Genomic DNA, 8,873 nt, shown 5'->3' on the forward strand with positions numbered 1-8,873 from the left:
TAATAACCGCCGGTGCTGCCATCTTGAATTTGGAGTGTCGACGCCTAGGTGAGTGATTAGCGGAGTTCACGATCGCGGCTCGGCTATTGTTTATTACTTAGTGTCATTTAGGTCGTTAAACTCGAGATTATGCGAAGTAAATATGGATTCCGCAGATCGGAAATGGAGTTTAATTATCGCGGCGTCATCGCCTTTGGAACAAGCAAATCGTTCATCCCGGTGTCGCCTCGTTGGCACACTCCAGACAGAGACGATGGCAGCGATCAATTTCAAGGTGAAGGGTCGTGATTTCTCCCCTCCATGGATGGACGTAGAGGAACGCACTTGTTCAGCAGCCGCATGCCGTACCATATTTGACATTTGATAGCCGTCTGAAAACTGCATTTACTAATTTGGATTCGAGCCAAATTTGATACACATTCCTGGTTTGGTTGAAAATGAGACCAACAAAAGGGGTACCCGATCGCGCGCTGGCTAAATATGGGAGATCTGGACGTGGTGCGCTAGAGACACATCCAAGACAAAACAATGCACCGGCGAGGCCTTGCTCCACTCAAGACTCGCAAGACGCGATTTTTTCCCATTTCCAGATTCTGGACCGGACGAGCGGCCAATTTGCACCCAACAACAATTCGACTGTCTGCATAATAGGTTGTTGACTTGGCTCCATCCTCTAATTTATTTCAAACTTTTTTCCTGTCTTCTAACATCCAGAATTAATTCGTTCGTCTCTCTCACTCCGGTCGACTTCATTCCAATTAATTTAGTTGTAAATGTGGTCGAAAGACCACCGCTGCAATTTTCTTGCTCGACGAAGAAGTGGTCTCCTTACGTGCGACCATTTCCAGATTCGTTATCCACCATGTGTCAACCGTCAAAGCCGTCTCGCACTCTTTTTCGTCGGTTTTCCGCCGCCGGTAGAAGCGACACATATTTTATTGTCCGGCTATCCGTGAGCGCTAATTTATGCCTTATCAATATGATAAACAAATTTCGCATAGCAACGTGTGTGATAAGGGGAAACGTCTTGGTGTGCGGGCCCGAAGGTCTCCCGTTTAATAACGTTGCATCCTTGCAATCCGCAAAAAATGTGTTGTTCGTAATCAGCAAGTTCATATTGATCACGGCAAAAAGTTATCTAATATCAATTGAAAATTAGTTCTAACCTCGCTTCTTGTTGAGGTCAGGAGCGGCGCACAAAGAACAGACCTTCTCTCCCACGTCCAATCAGAACAATTCGGATAATTAATCGTCGAGGAAGCGAAATCGTCGTTTCGCCGATAACGGACCTGCTAAAGGTTAGGTCAGGATCCAGTCGAGGCTCGAATGACATAATCGGCGGATTTTGCGCGAAATCGAGCTTTTTTCGCCGGGATCAGTCACAACAAATAAAGGTCAAGGATCCGCGTTTTATGTAAATCACACCGATTCGAACGAGTCGACGTGACAGGTGGTTCTTCGAGAGGAGGCGCTTTTCCGGAGGAAAGCGGGTATCGAAATTGAACCGGAGAAGAGCCGCGCGTTTATGCAGAATGCGTCTCTCGTCTTACCGGATTATTAGCATGATTTCTACCTAAACCTGAAAATAGTTAAACGGTCTCGACTGGGAACGATCGACCTTCTCCGAGGTGGACTTTCGTTTTTCACGTTTTTACGAGCTTTTTAGACGTACCTGGTGCACACAAAACGTAACCTTGCACAGATCGAGGCGAGAAGCCTTGAACTTGGACGGCGCATGCATCCGAAAGCTCCCACTTTCGGAAATAATTTATCGCAACAATTCCGTTTGACAGATAGGAGGTGAACTCGCTCAAATATAAAGGTGTGCGAAGGAGTATTTTAATAGCGGCACGGTTCGCGTGTTTATTCAAACCTGTCCGTGTAGGAGGAATGTCCAAAAAGAGGTGGTGTATACACAAGAGCGGCGGATTAGAAGAGTGAAACACAGTTTATTTACGTTAAATAAAAAATATTTTATTCATTTCCAAGAATATAAAAAGCATTGCTTAACTTTACAAATTCGAGACATGTTTTTATATACAACAAATTAAGAAGAATAGATCATTCTTAAGGAACTTAACCTAATATAATTTAATAAAAACAATATCTTAATAATTAATAAAATCAACAAACATCAGTCTTGATACATCCAGATGAATGAATAAGGTGGTAACTTATGTGGCAGTGTGTTGTTTTACTGAGAGGCGAATCTAGCTTCTGAAACAGAGATCGTGGTTAAATAAAAATCGAGCACAAGGAGGTGGGTGAGGGGACGTGGAAAGCCGCGCGGCGATTGTTTTGGCCATGATTGGATCACCTTGCGAGGAGTGCGAAAATGCAGAAATGGTAGATTGACAAAAAACGTGACCTCGACAGATGTGAAAAAGCGATGCGAGACCTTGGAAGATGCAAAAGAGGACCGAGGAGGTTCGTCGGTAATTTGGGTCATTTCCCTTCTACCTGTCGCAATCCCGCGAGATGATGATGGCGGCGTCTTTGGTGCATAGCCTAAAGCTTTAGAACGGTGGCCTTGATAGATTGCAATCCGGAAACGGCCGTTTGATCGAATATGTCTTTGTGTGCGCGAGCCAGCGAAAATCGTACATCTAACCCCTGACAAAAGAGACTGACTGACTAGTCTTGACCTTTGTTTTTTCAGCGCACTCCTTCTAAATGTCACTAGTCGACATTCTAAACTGCATCTGATTTGATCAAGCAGCGTGGTGCACTTTTGCGCGGAATCGCCGGATCCGTATGGGAAAAAATGCGAGATGGAGCATCGAACCAAAGAGGTCAACGCCAGGATCAATAAACTTACGAATCTGCGGGGAAATTGGAGCTGGAGGTGCAGCAAGAAGAGGGCAGGGTCGGACGCGAAACGGGGTCACTCGTTGATCGGAGCGACCCCGATATCGGCCCGATTTGGCGGGGCGGAGATAAGAGCGGTGAAGATTTTCCGCGGCAGCTTTTGACCTTTCGTGCAGAACTCTCGAGTCCGCCGAGAGTGTTGAAAATTCCCGGAGCGGCCTTCACCTTCGGCAAACCGTGTGCTTCGGCAAGGTTGCGTGTTTCGGCGAGTCCTGCCCTGGTGAGGAGCATCAGTCTCTCCGAAATGGCCGGTCAATGTACCCGTGGTTTAGCCGTGTCATCGATTGCAGTGCGGCAGGAAGAAGGGTTATGCGTTTGTAGGTTAAGCCAGGTTGTTATGTCGAGACGAATTGGTGGAGATCGAGAGATCGAGGAGGTTGTTTCCGGTGATGTTGGTCGGGTGTCAATGATCTTGGGAGCAATTTTGGAAATGGAAATTCGCGAGGAGCATGTTCTGAATGACGATGGGATTCGGCATGTGCGATATGAGCGGGGGCGCCTCCAAAGGTGGGCGAATGGGTTCCAAACTTGGGTCAATAACCGGAGAAAAACACGCGGAAGTGGAACTGGACTTACCGGAGTCTCCTGCGTCGACAGCTCGACGTTTCCGGACGCCCTCCATCGCCCCCGTCGCGGTGCCACATCAGTACAGCCCGGTCGGATCCAGACTCTTCCCTCCGTTCATCTTCATCCTGCGGCTCCTGCTGTTATCTCAGCGACTGTCGAGTCTTTATCACCACTACTAACTGCTCACCAACACTGGCTCAGTATTGACCGGTGGGGTCCAGTTTGCCGCCGTCCATGGTTGTTGCGTCGTCGATGGTGCGAAAAAGTGGCTGATGATGATCGACGAAACGTCGACAACACGATAGATAGTGTCTTCGATTTTTAGTAGAGGCCGGTCGGATCGAGACCTGACATGCCTTGTTCGAACACGGTCGCGCTGGGAATGAACCGAAGTGGGAACGACCAGCGTTTAAATGTGATGGGGCGGCGGACACTACCAAGAGTGGGAGTCGGACGTCGTCGGGACGCCACGCCAGCCCTGACCCACTCACGCTGCCACTGAACCCCTTCGTTAATTTACGAGGCGAGCTCCTGTGCGTGGCTGCCGTGTGCGGACGAGCCGCTTAACCTTCCTCAACGGACAGATTACGACGCACGACCACCACGGGCCCATCGGACCATTGTTTCAAACGCGACTCTTCAATTCATCAAAAAAAAAAATTCGTCGCGAAGAGAAATCGGACGTTAGAGATGGTTACCGATCGCGCTTTCATCATTTTCTACTTTCGAAATAATAAATACATACACTTTTTGTCGAAGAAAAAAAAAGAATGCTTACTTCTTCACACAATCGCAAACCTTCACCAGATTGATGACTGCAAAAATTTAAAACGAGCGTTGCTGGAATAAAATTTTGTTCTTCTTGATGAGACAATGTTAGAAAGGGTGAAAGCTAATTTTTATTTTATTAAACTGAATGATATTTTGATAAGATAGAATTAATCAACTAACAATAACATTTTTGGTTTAAATACAAAAATTTCCGATAATAATGCGGAATCTGGAAAAGTGCCACGAATGCTTGCAGCGTTTCCACGTTGAATAGCAAGGGAAATCCTCTCGAAAAGGAATTTCTTTGATTTTGAATCGCCTGATAAGATTCTAAATTATCTTTAATCATATTACGAGAGTTAATTTCCTGTTGGACAAAAGGTACTACAGAAGAATATTTTAAATTAAAATAACACATTTTCTCAAAAATTTCTCTTTTTTTTTTCATTTTCAAAGAATTTCCTTTAACACATTTTTTTAATTTTTTAAAATTCAAAATAATGGACTTTTTCATATTCCGACTAGATTAATGACCTTCATTTTTTTATTTAATTTTTAAACTTGACATTAATTTAAATATTTTATGTTTTTCTTAATAAAGAAACCTTGCAACATGCACATACATTTTTGAATGAAAAAATAGAGTTTTGTTTGTTTTTTATACATACATAAATTATGATATTCATCCTGGGGAATATTTATAAATTACAATAAAAATATCAGTGGTTCCATTATTTTTGAAATAGAAATGTTTATCCCCATTTATATTTATGACTTACATTTTTTATTTTTATTTAATTAGGTACGTATTATGTATAAAAAATTTGCAAAAATTAATAGTTATTTATTATACAAGACGATAAAATTGTGTTTTATCTTCGAGAGCGTTAATTAGGCTCGAGAAGATAATTAAATTTTATCGTGGTTATAATATTCTATTTTTTATTATTAAAACTTTTTTTTAATCATTACTAATCGTGTCAGGTTTTAAAATCTCATTAGTATGAGCGTTGTTAGGGTAATAAAAAAAAATTACTTTATCTACCCTTGCTGTTAAAGTAGCACTTTATCTACCTTTGCGGCTAAAATGCTACTTTATCTTTTGATTTGAATAGATAAAAGCACACTTTAACATCTGCTATAGAAAAAAAAATCTAATAATAAAAACTTTTAAAATTAAATTTTGCTATTTATTTAAATATGTTTTTTTTTGGGTATATGGAGTGTGTTTTTCAAAATAACGATAAAAAATTCATTATGTAATGCAAATTAAATGGAGATAATAGAGTACGTACGAAAGTTTTCTTCTTTGTTTTTGTTTTAGTCGTTATTACAATTTGTTGATTTATTTCGTTTGAGATTAAAAATTTCAATTATCAAGTTTTTTTTAAATCTTTTTTTGTTTGGTGTGTTTTTTGTTATTTTCTTATATTTTTGATATTAGGTCTGTTGTAAATCATTATTATTATTAAAAATTATAAAAATCGTAAACAATTCGTAATACATATCGGGTGTTCATTTAAATTTATCCTCAAAGTTGGCGTTGAAGAGTCGATTGTGAACGCACCACTCGTCAGTCTGCAGAGTAAAAACACAAACAACACAAAAAGTGAGGTTAGATTTAAACAGCTGATCCGTGATCTGTAATCCGTGGTGCGTTCACAATCGACTCTTCAACGCCTACTTTGATGATACATTAAAATGAACACCTGACATGTATAAATCGTGCAAATAACATGTACAAAAGTTTGTTTTTTAAATCGAGAGTTTTAAAACGAATATTTTTATCCTTGATTTTTATAAATAATGCAATTATTCAGTCAGAATCACTACATGCTCAAACAGCATAAAAACTGTATGAATTATTTTCGTTTTCGGAATCAAACAATATATTTTTTATGGTGATTAAATTAAAATGTATGATAATTTATAGTTCTTATTGTTCAAATATTTTAATTTTTTTTAAACGAATTCTCGGAAATTTATTTTGTCAAATAAGTGCACTCAAAGTAGATTTGTTGAAGCCTAAAATCACAAAGAATTCTTGATCTTTGTTATGAGTTTAGAAAATATTTAACATTTTTCTACGTCAGTACACACTGTATATATTTTTTAATCGTTCTAAAAACACTATACAGGGTGATTCAAAACGAATGCACCAACTATTAGCAGTTGTACAGAATACAGGGAGAAGAATATAAAAAAATTGGAAAATTTTTTTTGTTCCAATTAGGTACATTAGACGGAGTATTCGTTCAATTGCAATAACATTCACTAATTAAATTAGTTTTCTTTTAGTCCGTTTGCCTTTTTAAAAACCGAAATTTAAAATTTTTGTTACACAATTTTTGAATAAATCTTAGTCAATTAATCATGTGCTTGTATGTCAACAAAAAAAATCAAAATTTCGAAAAATAAGAAAAAACAAAAAAGCATCAGGAGAACATTTGTATTATTTTTTTGACGTTCCTCTCACTACTTTATACGATTACAAGTAGTTGGTGCGGTCGTTTTGATACACACTGTATAAAAATAAAAATTTGTAATTCTTGAATTCAAAAAAGGACATCTTATCGTTCGTTAATAACGTGTACTCAATATATTTTTTTTAAACTGTGACAGATCTTTATTTTCCGTGTCTCTCCCACCATTCGTGCAGTTTTTCTGCAGTCCCAAAACAGGTAGCGTCAACTTTTCCCAATCAAAATCGCAGCGCAAAAAACTGATTTTCGAGGTGAATAAACTCTCTTATATTTTCGTGGCATGCTTTATGAATTTTGCAGTTCTTGCTAATAAAACCATCAAGTGCCGTGCAGCACGTATAATCCTGCGTCGTCGAATCGTCGGAGTGAATAAACATTTTTATTGCGGTCATAATTAAAACCGATTTTTATCGGGCCGCGGGCCGGTGCAATTTTTCGACTTTTGTGAATTATCACTTTCACGGTGTTGCTGGAATCATTTGGCGAGTCATCGACCACTCCTTCACCCTTGCGGAATCGCTTCCGAACTGTCGTGCAACTTTCACCACATTTCCCCGCTTTCACAAGCTTGCTGCACTTCCGGGAAAGTGCGGACTCTCGCTCGCCACTTTTGTCTCGCGTGCGACTTCTCTCGCGATTTGATTTACGCCGGCCGGACGCAACTGAAGCATGCGTCGGTTATATGGACCAATAAACCGTCAGGGTTGTGCATAAGTGATTCCGCAAACCGGCGAAAAAGGTCGCCACAGAACAAAGATCAGAGATCTTCTTTATGTTGCGCTGAAGATTAGGTGGGGTTACATATGGAAGTGTAGCTATAGTTCCACCGTGGGAACCTCGCGAGCGTCAGCGAGACCTCGACCGCCGCATATGGTGCTGCTGAAGAGCCTGATGGCCGTTGGATGTGCGCTATAATTAGCAATTATGAGGCGTGGAAGCGTATTGATTTGTTTTTTTGCGACGGGTGGCCCAGGTGCGCCCCCATGAATAGAGCTTCGGCGATGCTGGACATGACACGAGACCGTCAAAAGCGCAAAGACTCTGTAACAAATGGTTTTATAAAGACGTACAAAATGTCCAACAAGCCCTCACGCTGAAGGGCTTGTGTTAATTGGGGCGATGCCTGCAAGGTGTGTGTCCGAGCTCTTCAAGGCGGCACATGCCCGATGACGGATTAGCCCTTGTCCGGCCAGGCAGATGGACAGCTTTCGGACAACAAAAAGCTTTGTTTTTTTCCACCAAAAGAGTTGACAACAAGCTCGAGCTCTTCCAGTTTTACTAAAAATAACAATCCCGGAACTCTAAACCAACAGATTTTGCTCTTCAGAAACAAATGTTTTGGTTTGCAGAGAAAACAAACAACTTCAAGGTTGGAATTGTTAATTTTGAAGAAAGAAGAATGACAAAAGTCGAGTAGATGGAATAGAATGGAGACTTGGACTGGATGACCGAAAGACCTAGAGGAAGAAGAAGGAGGAAAAAGGAAGAAGAGTAGCGAGAGCTGGTGAGGAGTAAGTAGTATTTACATGTGCAGGTTAGATTTTATGGGACGTCCGCACATTTCTATGTCTATATGTCGGTGTGTCTGTGGATCCGTGCGGATCACCTCTCCCCTCGACGTCTTCAGCTCAAGCTCGTCTTGTGTGGTTGTGATAATTATAATTCGGAATGAAATTGCCACTCGAACCCGCCGTCTTTCCGTATATAGCGTGGAGCGAAGAGCCCGGCCGTAAAGTCCCCCGAGTGGAGAGCATTCCGAGAGGAAGCGCCGAAAATATCGATGCTGGGAGCGTTGGCAAACATTCCATCCGGCGGCCGAATTGGTCTGTCACAGAGTCCTCTTCGCGAGCTGAAGAAGGACAGTCGACAAAAGCCACCGAACAAAGTAGAAATGAGTAAATGACCGGCAGGTCTTTGACCGCCGCAAGCCCTGACCTACTAACTTTGCGAGGTCGATGATCCGCCATTCTAGTTTCACAGCTCTTTCGGTCACCCCAGATGCCAGATGCATCGCCTCCTTGGTGTGTTGTTGTGTCCCGCAGCTAGATACCAAGAGGAAGTTCAGCGACGGCGTCGGCCCGCGCGAACCTCCGCGATTCCGACCGGACCAGCTCTTTTCGTACACACGAACGCCATTGCCGAAGGACAACCGCTCGAATACCAAAGCTCGAAGCCACCGAAGGC

At 41.6% G+C, this 8,873-nt stretch overlaps 1 long non-coding RNA gene across 1 annotated transcript; it reads right to left on the reverse strand.

Annotated features, from left to right (window-relative positions):
- Positions 1 to 1,948: 1,948 nt before the first annotated feature.
- LOC138126094 (uncharacterized) lies at positions 1,949 to 5,096 on the reverse strand. The gene is made up of 2 exons (XR_011157618.1): positions 3,445 to 5,096; positions 1,949 to 2,217 (listed from the first exon to the last, which is right to left on the reverse strand). It is a non-coding gene; the product is annotated as an uncharacterized lncRNA (long non-coding RNA).
- Positions 5,097 to 8,873: the final 3,777 nt, after the last annotated feature.

Source organism: Tenebrio molitor, chromosome 3 (assembly GCF_963966145.1).
Source record: "Tenebrio molitor chromosome 3, icTenMoli1.1, whole genome shotgun sequence".
Classification (NCBI taxonomy): Eukaryota; Metazoa; Arthropoda; class Insecta; order Coleoptera; family Tenebrionidae; genus Tenebrio; species Tenebrio molitor.